The sequence below is a fragment of the Vanacampus margaritifer genome, chromosome 7 (genome assembly GCF_051991255.1).
Source record: "Vanacampus margaritifer isolate UIUO_Vmar chromosome 7, RoL_Vmar_1.0, whole genome shotgun sequence".
In the NCBI taxonomy this organism is placed as follows: Eukaryota; Metazoa; Chordata; class Actinopteri; order Syngnathiformes; family Syngnathidae; genus Vanacampus; species Vanacampus margaritifer.
In genome coordinates this window covers 1,033,971-1,053,345 of record NC_135438.1, presented here as the reverse complement: position 1 = coordinate 1,053,345, position 19,375 = coordinate 1,033,971, and the positions used below count along the sequence as shown (strand labels likewise).

Genomic DNA, 19,375 nt, shown 5'->3' with positions numbered 1-19,375 from the left:
ACCTGCAGATTGGATGATGATGATCATCATTAGCTCACATACGTTTTAAAATTGAAATGTCAAAATGTCCCATGTTGAGCACCAGAAAAGTCCACTGAATTGTAGAATTGGGAGTAAGTCACGTATGAACGAGTCACAAGTGAGTCTCAAGTCTTAACCTTCAATTTTCAAGCCACAAGTTATTGTGTCAAAAATAAAGATCAAGTCAAGATCAGCAGGGCCAATTATTTGCACCAATATGAGGCATTTTGACGAATATCGGCATCGGCCATTAAAAAAAAAGAAGAAGAAGAAAACAAACAAACAATTTAATTAATATCACATTAAATTTTCAATTCATTTTACAAGAGATGCTACTGACCCAAGTTTTTGTTTGAAATTAATACAAGTGAAGTTACTTCTTTTTTTTTATTCAGTTATTTTGACATTTCTGATAACTTTACTGAAGACAAATATAGGAGGCTATTTAGTTGTTTTATTTGATTTTTCTTTTCAATAATTTTTCAGCTTTTTTTTTTCTTGACACCAGTATTTTCCTTTTTAAAATGAATATCGTCTCTAAACATAAAAAAAATCGGGTCTCTCTCTACCCAGTAGTCAAGTAATGACTTGGGTCAAGTCACACTTATTTCCTCAGCTACGACGCATCTTCATATTCTTTTCATAAACCAAACTAACTTTGATGCTAATTTCCAAATGTAAACAATAAGTCGTAAAATTTGCGAATTTTTTTCCATCTTTGTTAAAGCGTTCTTATAGAAAAGATTATGTTGAATTAAACCACCTAAAATCAACTCAAAAAAATGAACTCATATTCGAGAAGTCTACAATAAACCATCAAAGGAAAAGCGACAACAGACAACAAAAATACAATGAGGCACAATTGATGATCTGAACATTCCACTGACGCCTTCTTCAGATAACTTCCTTATTTTTGGGGTCTCGCTATATGCTTGTAGTTTCCATTCTGTCAATGTATTGAAATTCAAACTCCAGTCTTATTGGACACAACTTGTCTCTTATTACCCCAATTGGCTATATTTAAGTGACTAGCCCCCCCCGGCCTCTTTATATGAGGAAGAAGGGTGTGTATGAAGTATCTGATCAAAAATATGGAGCGCCGACCGCCGTCAACACGTTTGTCGCATGCAGATGCTGTCGGATGCTGTCGGATGCTGTCGGCTCACGTTGTCCCTGCGCGGCGGTTTGCGTCGACGCACTTGCTGTCACGCCAAAAATAACGCTTTTGAAATCTTGTCTGACTGGCAGACATCAGCATGTCAGCCAACCTTTTACTCAACTCAACTTTATTTATAAAGAACTTGAAAACAACCATCGCTGCATACAACGTGCAGTAAAGACAGGTATAAACTAAAGCAATTCAATAAATTCATAAATATCATAAGTAGATAAGTGTATAAGTCAATTAAATTAAATAAAAATTAGTGAAGCCAAAGCTTGTGAACAGAAAAAAATTTGAAGAAAAAATAACACAAGTAGTAAAGTGAATACGCAAAGAAATATCTAAATAAATAATTATAATACGTTTTACGCAGGTGAACCACTAAAGACAAGTATAAACAAAATAACACTAAATAAATAAATTAATAAAAATCATAAGTATAGTTAAGTGTATAAGTCAATAAAAATTTTCGAACATGCATGACAATTAAAATCAGGAAGCCAAAGCTTGTGAACAGAATTTTTTTTTTGAAGAATAAATAAATTAATTAACATAAGTAGGTAAGTGAATAAGCGAATAAATAAATAAATACATAAATAAATAATACATTATATTTTTAATGCACACTTTACACACTGTGCTACAATAATAAAAATTTTGAAGCAAAGAAATCTAAATAAAATGCGTATCAAATTAATAACACAAAATACAGCAGACACTATAAAACAATGAAACAATGCTGAATCTCATCTCGAGTGGTTCAATAAAAACGCTGGCGAGCCAGTGAAGTAACCCCCTTCGCTCCCAGCTGTTTTACTGGATTTTGACTGATTTTGTAAGGCCCACATAATATTGTTTTCTATTGTTATAAAAACATGAAACCTACCAAAAGAAAGATTTGAGTCTCTTATCTGTTCCCGTTTTGCAACAATTAGCATTAGAATATAGCCAAGTTATATCATTATTCACAAATCTGTTTAAAACAGTGGGGAAAAACTTTTGCAACATGGCCCTGGTTGATCTCTTATACTCTGCTGCCAACTGCTAGCCATTTTTTTGTAATAACTAGCATTGCTTTAAGGCACCTCTTCATGTCAGAAGCTACATCAAAGCATTCTGTTTGCTCTTGCATATTAAAAACAAAACGTAAAAAACGTGTAAATACATTTTTGGGGAGCATGGTAATATTTACAATAGAACGTATTTATACGTTGTTGGGAGCAAATGAATTAATCAGAATGCTGTGCATAGGCCGTCACTGCCATGAGGTAACAACTTTTGCAGTGCACACAAACGCACCGTCACATCTTTTGCCAACACAAATCGGAGCACAACAGAACAGCATCCTGCAAGAATTGACAGCGGAATCCACAAGATTGAGTGACACGGCGTTAGAACATCGCACTGTAACGCATGAGTGTTAACATACATTCTCCATCCGTTGTCCTCCACATCATGTTCACTTCCATTTCCAAATGTCATTTGCATAATTGTACATTCTAAAAATACACATTTGCAATTACGCCTGCGGCGAATTAACACGCATTTCTTCAAATGGGCTCAAACGCCAGGCTGTCTATTTTTCTATATTAAATGTTAATTAAACGATTGTGGCAGTGGTATTATTTCCCCGCCCTTTTGTTATCCTCCACATTCTTCTCGACTGAAAACAAAATGAGCGCGCACAAACAATGCCGGCAAAGGGTCCAATTGTCTCTTATTTGTCGCGGGGGCCGATAAGCAATCTAAAGTAAATGAAATGAGGGAGAAGAACGGGGAGCGGGATGATGCGGCAGCAGCAGAAAGGAGGAAGGCGGTGGTGGGGGGGGGGGGGGGGATGCAAGAAAACAACAAAAAAAAGTGTTGTTAAAGTTGAATTGAAAGTGCTGTGAAGAGATTGAGCAAGTAGGTCAGCAAGGAGGAGGAGGAGGAGGAAAGTGTGAGGATGGGGAATTGATAAATAGATCATTGTGAGCAAGAAGCAGCTCGGCATCTTTCGGTCTTTCCCACAAACACCCCCCGTGTACACAACCCCCCCCCCCCCCTGCTGCCACATCAACAGAATCCCAAACTCATCTGTTTACTGTAAATGAGCCTCGTAAATAAGGCCACGCACGCACGTTAATCTTCATCTTTTTTTGTTGACGTCTTTTTGTTGCCAAATGAGTCTCTGAGTGCGTTTAGCGGAGGATCGCAACGCCTCCTGGCTGAACTCGGAATAAAGCGGCAACATACAGCAGAAAGAAAGCTACGGTAAAAAAAATTGCCCAAGAAAAATGCGGATGTCGCGGAGACGCCGACGTCTCAGCGACTTCCGAGCAAATTGGTCTCGTTAGAACAGGCCTCAGTGTAATTAGCTACGTGACGGCAGCAAGATTTTATTTGTAATTTTTTTTTTTTTGCCGCGACCTTTCTAAAGCCCGCATTCCCAATACATAGATACATATAGAGCAGTTCAAACTAGTTCTGTCAAAGTTAAAGCCTTAAGTCACTGATTAATCACAAAAAAATATCACATTCATTATGTATTAGCAACACAGCTTAATCACACTATTCATTTTGACCGCAGACGATCCTTTACATCAGGGGTGTCAAACATACGGCTCCATGGGCCGGATCAGGCCCGCAAACGGGTTTAATCGGCCCGCGAAACGATTTTGTAAAGTTAAAAAAAAAAAAAGAGTAATGTCGGACCAATTAATTAGCCGGCCACATTTGCATTTGTGTTATTTTTGGGGGACAATATACGTAATATATATAGTAAATATCATGAGTAAAATAAAGACTTAAGGGTTGAGGAGTGAACTCACAGCCTTCAGCTTGGGAGACTTCCACACTACCACCTGAGCTATGCCACTTCCACTCTTTGCTTATCTCCAAGAGAGCAAAGACATGGTTTTTGTTCTCTTGGAGTTGGGAAGATTCCAGCTGACATGAGCGATATACCAACACAAAGCAGGAGCTGCGAGAGTAGACCGGCTGCCTCCCACACTGAAGGTTGTGAGTTTGTTCCTCAACCCTGGAGTGACTTTTATTTATTTTTTCCAATTCTTTATTTTACTTTCTTCCAAGTGTAAATATTACTCTAAAACGGATTTCTCACAATAATTCGGAAATGCATAATTACCAATAAGCAACACGTTAATTTCTATAAATCTTTTTCTTTTTTTATTTTCTACAACATCCTGTTACCTATTTTTGGAACAGGCCCAGGGGCTTTACTCATGTGGTCCCTAGGAGCTACCTGGGGTCCATGCTCAAAAAACTAATTTAAACGAAATGAAATTTAACAACAAAAGTTCAAACAAAATAAAATTGAACTATAATGAAAAACCCAAAACTATATTATAATCCTAGTTTGCAAAACTGTAGATATAAAAAAAACTAATAATAATAAAAATCTCATAACCTGGCACTATTTTGTCATGCGATTACACACTATAAAAAAAATTGTAACAACAAAAAGCAGCACTGCACTCAAACAACGCGCACAGTTCCAACATTTCACATTTTGTGCTTCATTCTAATTTCAAATGTGAACAGCGCTCACGCCGTTGTAAAGTTCGACCGCGCGACATTGGAACGCCGTCGCCGCGCTGCGGGAATAAAGCCACGATGACTTCTTTCAAAGGCAACAAGTCAAACGTATTTGTCACAACATCAAGCGAGAGTCAAAATCATCTGGGAGGGAGGCAAGAACGCGCTCGCCGCGTTAAGCCGCTTTGGCTTCATTGTTATTCCGCCGCTTTATTAAAAAGGCCAATTTCAATTAAAGGCTGCACCTGTTACGCTTTGATCACAATGCTGTCGCTTGGGGTAGGTGGGGGGGGGGGGGCATTATATTTAGTCTGGCATTGGCTGATCTCTGCTGCCGCACCTGTCCGATCACATTACCTGGCTGATGCTTCACAGTGGCGGGCGGGCGGGCGAGCGGGCGACACTTTCTCACATCTCGTCTTTTATTCTGTCGGCGACGCCTTTGAAAGCACAAACAAAAAATGGCAATCAATGAAGGGGCTCACTGTGATATTTTACACTTTTAAATGGTGTCGAGGGAACGCCACGCGAGAGTTGATGAGAGCTTCTAAAACATTACATCTCATTTACTGCAATTGAAATGACTTTGCATGCTGATATGAAAAATATGTGGTGGGGGGGGTTGGGTTGTAATCAAGTCAGTGGACCCCAACCTTTATTCTGCCACAGACAAGTTCATACAAGTCTATAACTCTTGCAGACCGTTAACTGCGCCGGGGGGATGCGGGGGTGTTGGCAGATTAATAAAATGCGATAACAACAGATGCAAAATCCACTCTGTATTTTGATGTACCTCGACTAGCAGCATAAGCGCCGTCAAACTAGTAACAACAACGGTTTCTATGGTGACGCTTATCATAAATGATGCGAGCAAAACAAAAACTGGGATATTTTCTACATATACTTTAACAATGGGCTGACACTTGCCGCTCTTCGGCCCGATTCAAAACAAAGCGTGCAAACCGTAGAGGGAGACCAGGGCTAATTGTATCACGGGTAAGTTGTCACATTGCAATTTTCTTCTCCACCAGAGGGCGCAACGAAAAAGTGGAATGCTAGTTTTCTTTGCCTCAGGGGTTGTGTACTGCCTGAGAAGACAATCGCACATTGTGAGCTGAGATGAGAGCCAGTTATCGGTTTTGCACAACCCAAATTAAAAAAAATTCAACTTCATATATTTTGAAACAGGTGTCGTACATAGACAATTTTTTAGCAGCAAATCGTGTGGACTCGTTAGAATAGAGATTCAGGCGTCTTGTCAGGCCTTTAAACGAGAGCAAGTATTAGCCAACAAGGTAGTTTGGGGCAACTTGTCTCAGTCATTTTGGGGTTTGTTGTCACATATGCAAAGAATGTGCCAATGGAACATGCACCTCTGGCAACTCGGTTTACGTACGCCAGAATTGTTCTTCAGACGATGAGACTAAAGAGTGAGGAAACGTGTTTCATTGTTTCAAAACGTATTTTCCAGTTGTTGGAACTGCAGTACGTCCACATGTCAGGACTGGTTTAAGTTTCATGATCAACCATCCATCAATCCATTGACAGAAATGCTTAATTTTTTGAAATATAATTTAATCTCAAATTTCCAGTTGAAGGGAAGCAAAACAGGTTGTTTGTCACGATTTTTTAACAAGTGGACGGTATGTGCTGCTTTGAAGACCCCCTTTTTTCTTTTAGCGCTCAGTTCCTTACGCCCCAATATTAGATTTGGCAAAAGTTTCCTCCTGTGAACATCATTAAGCTAAATAATTTATACATGTAATGAGGGCAAGTTTTAAAATGTCTGAAATCCTCTTGTTTATGTTTAACAAATTTAAAACATCCTAAATCATGCTGTTTCTGTAAGTACGGTCTCAAATGTTCTCCAATTTTGATACTGTGAATGCAGAGGATCGTCTGCCAAGAAACGTTTCTTGGGAGGAGCAATATGGCGGCCTTGCGGCGACAAAAAAAGTGGCCTATTGGCTGCCCAAGAATAGAGACACATTAGTGATAGTGAACACGCACGCACACGTTTGTCTTTTACTCATTGAATATTCATATTCATAGTGTAACTGTTGAGATGTAGCCTTTGGGCCCGTGTGTGCTACAGGCGCTATTATGGAGCTAAATATTAGGACAAACGAGGCAACACACACACGCAATATGATCTCATGTGTGTCTGTGTGTTCTTGTCTTCTTATCTTCGTGTGGCACCACCTCTACCATTCAACTCTTGTTATGGGGACTTTTTTTCCCCAAAATGACAAAGCCGAGCTGTGCGTGCGCGCACGTGCATCCCTGCCATCCAATTGCTATTTAGCTAGCCAATTAGACGGCAGCCACAGCAGGTGAGGCCTCCGCTGCTGGCCAATCAATGAGCTTTATCCTGCCTAATCAACCAATTAAGATTCTATTAACGCTCGCCATCTCGCTCACATTTTTTTTTTGCCTCCTCGCAGCAAAACCTCAGGAGGGAGACGTGGACGGAAATGTTGGCTTGGCCTTTATGTACTCAACTGCAGATGGGAGAAGGTGCAAGGAACATTTGAATAGTCCCGCCAAACTGAAATACAGTAACCCCCCCCCCCCCCTTCAAAAAAAAGTATTGATGCTGTTTTTTTGTTCACGTTCATTTCCAGCTGCTCTCTTCATACTCTAAGACTTTCCTTGATAAGCCTTTAACGTCACCTGAAATACAGCTTTTTGTGAGACTGTAACCCAGAGACAAGCAGCTTTAAATATTTGGTTTTAAACAGTCTCTTTCATCATATGATGGATTTGCTTGACTTTCCTTAATTAACTGCAATCATGGCACCAAATTATTAAGACACGAGCAGCCTGAAATACTTTCTTGCTGCTCCTCACTTGGCTTTTTCCATCGCGGCTGTCTTCATGCAAGGCTTTTAGAAACTTTCCGTAACAGGCCTTTATAGATGCCAAAACATTACCTTATGAGCCACTGTAAGCATTTGCTCCTCATCAGTTGCCTTTTTAACACTTTATAATTATTCACCTTCCTTAATATGCCGCCATCTGCAGCCAAAATACGTCTTTATGACGACTGCAATCCAGAGACAACAGCGAGCTCCACATGAGTTATTCAACCCAATGGTGACAATACAAAATAAATACTAATTTCAAACAAGCGATTCATAATGAGACCCTTGAAATTGCTGCTGTTTTGGTTTGCAAAACTACACTATACAAACTCATTGTTTCCCTAATGAGAGGAGTTGGTTTGCATTCAGAGGATGTCACACCCGACAAATCATTTTTCAGGGGGGGGGGGGGGGTTCAGTATTTGAGGAAAGACGAGTACCGCAAGGACGCTTCTCCTATTCCGTCGTCTCAATCTTTTTCCGCATTTATTTTTTAGTGGAGAGTGCCTCAAAGAAGACGAATAATTGTTCGCTGCCAGCAAAAAAAAAAAAAAAGGAGATGTGGGCGGCAGCGGTGAAAGAAAGACAGAGGTAGCGAAGAAGGAGGAGGGAGGAAACGGCTTAAAACCTGAGCCATAAATAAAAAAGCCCTTATGAATACGCAGCAATGAAAAGGATGAAAGAGGAGATCTATCATTTATGTTTACACAAAGACACAGAAGGACGATGGAGGAGGAAGAGGAGACTTAAGGCAGAGGAGGCTGAAACCAAACACCTGCTTTTAGAGCGACTGCGGGGCGTGTTGTCACGGCAACGATGACAAGAAACGCTTTGGCGTCACTTCCAAGTTGGCTGTCAACAATCGCGAGGAAATCAAACCGCTGACATCATAAAACTCGTAAAAGGAATTGCACCCCTGAAATATCCACTGACAATTCCAGACGTGGGTTCTGAGACTTTTCAGCTGTCCTGATTTGATAGACATGTCCACCAAATTTCATGTCACTCTGTGGCTGATTTTTGACAACGTTGAAAGCCCTGGGACACGTCCCAGCAATGTCTACTTCAAACCAACAGTCATCTTCCTGTCCAATTCCAAATATGGGTCTTGGTCACTTTTTGGTGTGCCTTGTTAAGATAGACAAATTCCCCCAAATTTCTGCTTGATTGGTGAAACTGGTTTCTGGGATTGATTTTTGACACAGTACTAACGCTGGAATTTGTAAAAAATAAAATAAAATAAAATAATATAATATATATATATATATATACATACACATATACATATATACACACACACAATTGGAAAGGATATACTTTTACTGTACATTTAGTACAGACAAAGTGTGTGATTAATGCCGTTTTATTTTGGGAAATCGGGAGATTAATTGTGATTACAAATTTTAATCAATCAAGCTCTTCGAGACTTTTGTAATTGAGGCCAATTCAAATTGGACGACTTGATTGACGCCTCTGGTTATTCCACTCTATATTACTTTTTTCATCAAATACAATATTATAGATCGCAATGTTTCCTTATTAAAAAATTTAAAACTGCAAAAAATGTTTTTTTTTAGGAAGGGTGGGGAGGAAATTTCCTTTCATTTCAATGTTGATATGTGACGGAGCGCGCGGCCGTCTCGCTGAGAGGAGCAGCTCACGTGAGCGCGCTCTGCTAGCTCTTCGTTTCCGCGGAGACGAGCTCCGTCCAAACTGTTTTCACACAGCCCACACGAATTCGTCCCGTAATTCGACACTTTCACAAACTGCTCACCTGCCGCCTGGACTCATTCCTTTTCCTCGTTGTCGGTGCCGAGGACGCACGCTCGACACCGACGCACGACGCATGACACGGGCTCGTTGGATAATGAACACTGGACTCTAAACCACTTCCTGATTCCCACTTAAATAGCGCCTTTTGCCGCGCTTGAAGTGTCACATGACTATGGACGATACCACAAAAGTAGTTTGGTTTATTATTTAATGAGTTTCTTCTTTTTTGAGATATTAAGTTCCGGATTGTGAATATAGGATTTTTGTTATGGTTAATATATGTTGCAGATATTATTTATTTACATGCTTTCGTTATTTTTGGTTACTTTTTGGTATTATACCCTATAATGGGCTAAATGGTTTGCCCGGAGGGAGGGGCTGGGGGTATTTGAAAGGATCCAAAAATCATTTGTAGGGGGAGTGGTCAAGTAAGTTGCAAAAAGGACCGATGGAACTTGTAAATATTGTTGGGATTGGTTTTGCACTGTAAAACATTTTCACATTTTTGATACTGTGCTAGTGTAAATAAAAACACCTCACTGAAGTTTTTCGACTGCGCCATCATCCCCCCCCCCCTTTCTGAACCTGTGACAGGATAAATGATTTGAGTTAAAATAATGGACATGGAATGAAATAAACTCGTATCTTGCCACAACATTGTATTGGAAATTTAGTTACTTTTTTGTTTTAAAAAACTCCGAATAATATTGGTTATGAATAAATAATGGCTGCATAAAATCATGAAGAGAAGAAAACTATGTTGACGATGAAAAAAAGGAAGAAGAAAGAAAAAAGAAGGTGGGCTGCAAATGGGAAACTGACTTGGAATTGTGTGTTCCAAAAGTTGTAAAAATAGGTTTTTGTGATCTGTTCACCTTGTGTTTGTGTGTGTGTGTGTGTGTGTGTGTGTGTGCGTGTGTGTAGGCAGGCCTCCAACACACACACACGCACACGCACACACACACACACACAGCAGAAAGTGCAGTGCTGGCATGAGGTGGACTAATTTATGCTTGAGTGCAGTTCAATTAAGGCAGATGTACAGAAGTGTTCTCCAGCCTCAACGCAATGCAGTACACACACACGCACGCACATGCACGCACATGCACACACACACACACACACACACACACACACAGGATTCATGCGCTTATGTAACACACTGACTTCTTGCTCCCCCCAAAATTATCCCACTGTTTGTGTGCGTTGTGTTCCAGTCCATTTGTGTGTCGTAGCCAATTTGTGCCGGCGGCGACCGTTAACGACTGATGGAAGCAGATTTGCCGCACGGGCAAGCATTAACTCCCATGATGCCGTGGCATTCCCGTGACATCATCGCCCCGGGTGCGGTCGTAGTGCGATTGATTGGAGAACGGGAGAATCGGCGGAGAAAAGATGCGGATGCTTTGTTGTCGTTTGTTAGCCGGTTAGCTGTTAGCAATATTATTGTTGGGTAGCGGTCAATGTACATATAGAAAAACAACAGACTCGTTGCCAGTCATTGACAGAAAAAAATATTGAAATTCAATGTTTTTATTGAATTTAAATTGTGTAAAAACAAAAGTTATCGTACTAGTTTAGAGCATATTTTCATTTCCTTTTTAATTAGAGCCTTCCCGCCTTCCCGCCTTCCCGCGTGGTTAGTTTGGCTTCTCTCTCACCTCCGAGAGACCAATCGAGTTCAGGAAAGGTCGCAGGCCTCCTCGCTCGGAAATCCTCTCTGGACTTCCCGCGCAGCCGACCACTCATTAGCTCACAGCCTAACGTGGCCCAGAGGTCGCTCGGGCGTCACGCGGTCAAGGCCTGCCGCTCTGATGCTAATCTGCATTATAATGGCATCTCCGTCTCATTTTCTCTTTCCAGAGTTCTTGTCAGCGCTTGAGCACTCACCATTGTCAATTTTGGCAACGTTTTGTGGTACCAGTCTTTTATTTTTATTTTATTATTAATTGTCATGCACACTTTTTGAGCAGGAACGCTCTTGTAAAATGATGGTCGCTCAAGATTGTTGTCGCTTGAGCACTCTGAATTCAAAACCAAACTTTTTCAAACATCTTTTTGCCAATCTTTTATGGCCTCCCTTGCAATGAGTTGTCAAATATAATATACAATCAAATAATTAAAATTAACTATAATAATAAAATTACTTCTACTCTACTTTTCAAATGTTAATACATTTTTCATTATTGTCCTTAAGCAACACAAATCCAGTCTGTTTTTACGATTCTTGTCAGCGCTCGAGCACTGACTTTTCTCTACTTTTTACATTCCAAGCTAAAAGACCGTCACCTTCGGATGACGATGATGACGACGATGATGACGACGAAGATGATGATGATGGAAATTTATACCCAAACACCGCATGTCTCTAAACATTCTGTTTCTCAGCTTCTTGTCAGTGCTTGAGCAGCAGTAGTTCTAATCCAAACATCCCAAGATTTTACTGTGGAGAAAGCATAAATAGGACTAAAATAATCTCATTGTCGGCTTCTCATCTGCTCTCAAGCAGCAGCAGTTCTTAACAACCCAAATTGAAAGTCCAAATTTTCCATTACATGTAATTGTCAACCAAACTTTCATGTGTTATTGCACCTAAGCAACAACTTTCTGGAAATGATGCAACCCGCGTCTATTTTAGCGTTCTCGTTAGCGCTCGAGCAGTCACTATGCACAATGTTGTTTTTTAGTCTATCCATTTTTTCCAAACATATCATACTACCTTACAAACGCAAGCAAAATCTTGAGTTCTTGTCAGGGTTCGAGCAGCCACACATCTCAACATCCCAGTCCTTCCGCCTGCGCCATTGGCACTCCCATAAAAACACTGCAATCGTCGTCTGTTTGTCGGGTTCTTGTCAGTGCTCGCGCATCATCTTTTAAAGTCCATCTACGGCGATGACAACGGCCCTGGGCATGGGCGAACCAGGCGGTTGCCTAGGTCGCCATCTGGTGGAGGCGGCGCCAAATTGCAAGATCACTTTTCTCAAAAAAAGTTTGCAATGAAAAGCTCCGAGCCCTCAGAAAAAACAAAGCATTTTGATTTTTGCTCAGTCGGAGAGAAAAGGCGCATCTGCTAAATCTCATTTCAAATTCAAACCGGAGTCTTTAAAAAGCATGCGGCCAAAAAGGACCCGCGAGGCGGAGATGAGGATCCCCGCAGCAGCGGCCTCATTTAGCGGCACTCTTCGGAGGCGTCCGAGGATTGCCTGTTGCCTTTCAGCCCGCGGCGACACATTAAATATGTAAAGTCGTTTGGCCTGACACGGCTCCGGAGTGGCGAGATGGAGAGCGAGCGCGAGCGCGAGGAAAAGCAAGCGCCGCGAAGAGCGAAGGTGATATCGCGCTCCTCCGTGGACGTTTCCAGCCCATCTCGATCTGCTTCAGGTAGTAAAACAGCAGGCCCGCTCTTGCCGCTACGAAATGAATGGACTCCCCATCATGAATAATGCATGGCCCGCCTTCAATAGATGGAAAAACATCGCCGATTTAATTAGCATGCACCTTCCTGCGAAAAAGCAGTAAATATTCAATTTGGAGGAGGAAAAAAATATGCTGTACTTGTTTGTCGAAATGTGCTTTTACTGTTTCCGGAAATTGAAAAGAGCAACATTTATTTGGAGTGTTCTCTTGAGCAGTCGTATTTCTTTGAGCATTTCACGACAGATGTTGGATACCAATACATTTGTTTATGTTTATTAAATTAAAAAAGAACTAGGTACAAGTCACACCTACAGACAATTTAGAACAGGGATGAAGAAAGATCACACACTGTGAGTGTCTCCTTGATTCCCGTTAAACGTCCTCAGCGTCTTCTTTTGGACACACGCAAGTCTTGAAACGCTTCCGTGTACGAGGTTTGTTTGAGGAGCCGAGCTTTGGAGCCGGCTTTGCTTCCGTCTGGACGCCGCCTAAAACGTGTCTTAGTTGTGCTTAGGCCAGCTCCAATGCTGCATTCAAGGAAGATGGGAAATCGGAACATGTCTCACTTGGATTCTCCAGCTCCAACCTCAAAGCTTCTGAGGTGAATGTAAACAGCAAAGAGGGCCGATTCTGATCAATTGTTAGTTGTTGTGGTTGACGCAGTCGGTCCAAATCACCTTCAGGCACAAAATTGATGTCACGATGCATAAATAGATACAAAAGTTTCTAATGGTGTCAATTATGTTTTGCCATTCACGATGAGGTTCGCCATTAACAAGTGACGTCAGATTTAAACCGGTCGGTGAAGTCCAGCGCCCCCCCCCCCCCCCCTCCAACTTCTCAACTCAGATTTCAGAGGTCAAAGGGGGCGTTCCCGGCATTCAGGAAATTATTGATTAACAATCACATGTTACATTTAAGTCAATCAATCAATCCTTTTTAGAGTGTGTGCGAAAGAGCATGAATTGATCGGGTCTGTGATCGGGCTTCTCATCAGAACTCAAGCAGTCTTCAACTTCGTTTACGTCGAAACGTTGTCAACTTCTTTTCATGAAGCACAATATTTTCATGTCCTTTTTTGAACTCTCGTACATCAAACAGTATTTATTAAAATGATAGCACTGCAGTCGGTTTCGAAGGTTCTTGTCAGAATTCTCAACCCAACTTTGAACAAAACTATTTTCACAACAATCTTCTGCAAAATCCTATTGCTGCTTATCTTACACTTCAATCTAAACAAGAACTTTATTAAAATAATGGTACCGTCGTCTCTTTAAAGGGTTCTCGGCAATTCTCGAGCAGACGGAGGAGAATAGGAGATAACGGAAACTGGCTCTCATGCTGCAACTACTGGAGTCAAAATCCAAAATGAGGAAATCCTTGGCAGAGCGTAGCTCGGGGACTCAGATAAGAATGTTTAGAAGCCGGAGAAGAACTTTTTTATTTTCAAAGGAGCTCCTTTTTCTCGACAAGCAAACGATCTTTGTTTCTTTTCTGCCAAACCGCGGGGGGAGGCGGAGAGACGCGATGCCAGTTTAATCAGGTAGATGTCACGCTCCGAGCGCCATCCGGGGAAGGCGCCGCCATCTATTTTTCATGTCATTCCGACATGACAGGCACGAGGAAGGGGGTGGAAGGTTCGAGAACGGGGAAAAGGAAGGAAATTAGGAAAGGCGCGAGAACAAAGCAAAGGGGGAAGTGATAGCCGGTGCTGCCCCGAGGCCTGACTTGTGTTGTGCCAACAATTATCCAATCGCGCTGGAAGCCGCTTTGTCCCGTGTTTCACCCTGGCTCGGCCCAAATCAGCATCTTGATAAATCAGCCCGCTGAGTCCAGTCATCTGGCGGCTCGCGGTCTGAATGGGGGGGGGGGGGGGGTCCGGGGGGCTTGCAGGGTGATGCAGGTAGCGGGAGACGCTGTATCGGTCCGTTGGCGTAGCTCTCGATTTATCGGTCAATCAACGTTCCTACCCTCACCTTTGGTCACGAGCTGTGGGTCGAGACCCAAAGAACAAGATCCCGGATACAAGCGGCCCAAATGAGTTTCTTCCGCAGGGTAGCCGGGCTCTCCCTTAGAGATAGGGTGACAAGCTCGATCATCCGGGAGGGACTCGGGGTCGAGCCCCTACTCCTCCATGTTGAGAGGAACCAGTTGAGGTGGCTTGGGCATCTGGTTCGGATGCCTCCGGGACGCCTCCCTGAAGAGGTGTTCCGGGCATGTCCCACCGGGGGGAGGCCCCGGGGACGACGCAGGACACGCTGGAGAGACTATGTCTCCCGGCTGGCCTGGGAACGCCTTGGGGTCCCGTCGGATGAGCTGGCTGAAGTGGCTGGGGAGAGGGAAGTCTGGGCTTCCCTGCTAAAGCTGCTGCCCCCGCGACCCGACCCCGGATAAGCGGTAGTAAATGGATGAATAGATTTGCATGATGTTACTGTTAAAAATGTTGCATATAAGCTTGGTAAGTTTAAAGACGTTACGGCCAAACTATCCTGGCGTCCACTATAGCAAATAAAAACATGAGAAACCCCCTTAACTCTTTGACTGCCAAAAACGTTAAATAACGTTTAGTAAAATCCTATGGAGGAGTGCCAAAGACGTTAAAATACGTTTTTTTTTTTCAAGACAGAGGTGAAACTAACCATTTTCTATTGTTGATTACTGAAAAACGGAATAAGGTAGAAACAAACTTTTTTTTCTGATGAAAGATGAGAGTCCAATCTTTCATTTGGTAGTATGTGTGTTTCCATAGTCCAAACACATCATTTTCTGTGGACATTGAAAGATCAGTCAAAAATGCTTAAATCGGCTGGCACCCACGGCATCCCTTTTCTGAAAACGTCTGGCAGTCAAAGAGTTAAAAAAAATTCCATGTTGTTCTTATGTGGGAAAAGAGTCAAAATCAGCACACACAAAAAAGAACCAAAAAAGGAATAGGCTTATTATTTTACTGTCCCATGAATCTATGAATCGAGAAAAGAAAAGGCAGCGGAGTTCCCGGCAGAAGTGCAAAGAAGTGGAGTGAGGTGCCGCCAAAGGGAATGACGGCGCACGGTTTCAGACGCCCGTTGACGGGCGGCCGTATCGCAGCGGGCAGACCGGCGGCGGCTGGCAAGATGTCACAAGCGAGCGGCTCGATAAGGCCTGGACGTGCACATTAGCATTTTCCCGTCTTCCCCGGAGGCCTCATCCATCACAGATTGCATCACTCCAACTTTCCTCATCTCTGTCGCTATCGCACGCGCGACGACAGCTATCGCGGTGAAAAGTTGCCGCCACGTCACCTCAAGCCTCCCCCACGCGGAGGAGATGAGAGAGCTGCGGGGCATGGCATGTTTATTGATTTGATTATTTTAGAATATAGTTGTATTATTTATTTATTCAAAAGACACACCCAGTCACTTATTGCTAGGCAGTTTTTACAGGGCTAGTTGTTGCTAGGCAGACGTTTTAGGGCTTCATTTGAACTGCCCCACTGTTTTTGCTAGGCAGAATTCACCGGATTCAGTTGTACTGCTAGTTGCTAGGCAGAATTCAGAAGGCTTGATTTGAACTGCCCAGGTGTGTGCAAACTTTCTAGGGCTTGATTATTCCCTCCCTGCTGCTGCTATTTATTTTTATTTTTTTCACAGGAGAGCTCAGTATTGTTCATTCGATTTGACATCATCATTGCTCTCCTTTTTTAAAAAAAAAAAAACAACAACAAATCAATTAAAAAAAATTTAATAAATGTTTTTTTTTTTCCTTTTTTTTTTAAATACATATACATATATATACACATATATATATATACTTTTTTTTTGTATGTGGGTGAGTATGTGTATGTGCGTGTGTGTGTGTGTGTGCGTGCGCGCGTGCGTGCGAGCGTGTGTGCACTCATCAGTTCACCTAAAGCCCATTAAAAAAAATCCCATACTAATAATATAATATAATAATAAATTGCCAAATGCAGAAACATCAATGTTCCCTGCTGCTGCTATTAAGCAATTTTCACCGGGCTTGATAATAACTGTACCTCCACATGTTGCCGGGCAGATTTCAAAGGGCTCGAATATAACTGCCCACAGGATTCAACTTTGTGGTTTGTTGCTAGGCAAATTTTCTACCAGGCAGATTTGGCAGGACTTGATTATTATTGCGGCTCAGACTCCCGGGCCATCCGTCACTCTACCCGCTGTGGCGCTGGTGCTGCCCCGTTCCTATGGCAATGCTCGTCACCGCCTCAGCAGCTCATCAATTATACAGGCGGCGCAATCTCGGCTGACATTTATTAGACGGGCACACGTCGGTACGCATCGCAGGTCGTCGAGCAAATTGGACACCGGCGCGCGTTCCTTATAAGCACAACGTCTCCGTGCGAGTAGGAGAGAGTCCGAAAAGACTCTCCGGATCCAATCTATGCATCTAAAAGTATGAAGACGCCAGCAGGGGGTGGAAAGGGGGAGCGGAGTGATTATCCACCTGCAGAGACCTGTGAACTCTGCCTAGCAACTAGTGACAAGGCAAATTTAATGAAGCCAAGCGGTTAATACAGCAATCTAACAATATTGATTTCATATGTAAAAGAAGTGTGAGAAAAAAAGTGGCAAGGTTACTTAACTATCAGAAATATGTGAACTCTTCCTAGCAACAAGTGACAATGTAGTCCAGAAGATTGTTTGATGCTATGCTTGACGGATTGAATTTTCCAAGCTGTATAAAAACAAGCTAAAAGCAAAAGCCTTGAATTGCGCAACTAGTTTGTAATAGTCATCATTGCTGGTGTATTTGATGTGAACAAAGTTGTTGTCCACGTTTTGATCCATTTCATGGGCAGCCATTTTGTCACTTGATATGGCTCGAGTTGCTCAGTGCTCAGGTGACAACCAATCACGGCTCAGCTTGCCGATGTCACTTGACGAAACTCAGGAAACAGGTGAGCCGTGATTGGTTGTTACCTGAGCAACTGTGATGTCATTTTCAGTCGCCGGCATGTGGCAAAATGGCCACCCCCAGAGGTGGATAAAAACGGGTAGATTTTCTTGCATAATTCATATTCCACATACGCAATATTAATTAGAAGAACGTGCTTCGATGAGTGGGGCCGCAATGAATTGTATATTAATATTGCAAAGACCACTTTTGAATTGACTTCCCTTTTAACTCATTTGCTCCCATCGTATAGAAACGTTTAAATATTGCCAAGGTCCCAAAAATGTATGTGCACGATTTTTATCTATTTTTAACAATTCATTTTAAGATATCAACCAGGGCCATGTTGCAAAAAGCTCTTTTTTCCCATTGCTTTCAACAGATTTGTGAATAAAGATGAAAGTTAGCTCTATCCTGATGCTAATGGCTGCAAAACGGAAACAGATACAAATAGACTTTTTTCCCTGATGAAAGAAGAGACTCAAATCTTTCTTTTGGTAGCTTCCATGTTATATGGCGACAGAACTGAATATTCTGTGGTCCTTGCAAAATCTGTCCAAATCCAGTCAAACAGCCGGGAGCGAAGGGGCTTGCTTCCGTGAAAATGTCTGCCAGTGAATGAATTAAAGATACCAAATCGTTCCGGCTCCAACATCTACACGATCGCTACATGATAACAAGCCCTAATTAATTTTGATGACAGCCCCCGCCTAACGTCTAATGACTCGCCGTCATCCTGGTCGCCAGCGCGCTCTCTTAATGCGCGCCGAGCTCTGATCTCAGCAAGAGCCGACCGCGACGAAGCGACGCCATCCCGCCACATAACAAAGGGTCATGTCTTTGATGATGCCAGGTGACGGCACGGGCAGTCGGCATGCCGGACGTCACCTTGCGGAGCCGCACGCACGCACTTTGAAGACGCATTATGACACAGGAAGAAGAAAAAAAAAAGAGTACAGTACATCTGAAGGAAGCAAACACACACACGCACACACACACACACACACATCCCAGCGGATCTCATTAGTGTGATTGGCTTCAGGACCTTTTGCTGATCAGGACACACTTTAATGTTGCATTTACATCTTTAACAATTTAAAAAGATCCTTCATAAAGCTCTATGCGAGTGTGACTTTAGTATGAGCGCAATAATCTGGCTTTAATGTTTAATGAGGCGAAATGTGCTGCTTTACACAACATCCACTCCGAGCACATTGGACAGAATTAATAGCATCCTTTTTGGTTGACTGTGCTGCCCATTTAACAGTTGGATTCAACGTCATCGATTTGAGTTGTTTTTCTCCGTTTTTCCAGTGAGGATGATGATGTGTTCATGTTGATTAGGGCCCGGGTTTGAAAGGAACCCCGACTGTCACGACAAGTTGGCACTACATCATTTAGTTGGTTGTTACGAGCACAACTGTGAGATTTATTTTTCATAAATCATTTCCATTTGTAGAAACTTTATTTGGCCATTGTCATTTACGTGGCAACGCATTGTGGGTGCGTAGTGACCTCGAATGGCGGCTTTAAAGAAAACAAGGTAAGCCACAGCTGCGTTCCTAAAGGCACGATCAGAACTCTTGAAAGCAGACTCCGACATTTGTCTCCAATGCTTACAAAACACTACAGACACTTATGTTCATGCTTTATGGTTATGTACTCCGGTTATGTATTTCTGGACTAAAGT

General features: G+C 42.3%; 1 protein-coding gene across 3 annotated transcripts in view; it reads right to left on the bottom strand.

Annotated features, from left to right (window-relative positions):
• The window catches only part of LOC144055498 (protein ELFN1-like), a 61,996-nt gene that overhangs the window by 27,123 nt on the left and 15,498 nt on the right, over positions 1–19,375 (bottom strand). Inside the window, exons 1-2 of one of the 3 annotated variants that reach the window (XM_077571495.1) lie at positions 9,359–9,489; positions 5,078–5,160 (exon numbers count right to left, since the gene is read on the bottom strand). The exons of 1 other annotated variant lie outside the window; for it this stretch is intronic. The gene's annotated coding sequence lies outside the window, so the exon portion shown is untranslated. Of the gene's footprint in view, positions 1–5,077; positions 5,161–9,358; positions 9,490–19,375 lie in introns of those variants that run through there. One more of the 3 variants, XM_077571496.1, reaches the window with a different exon arrangement.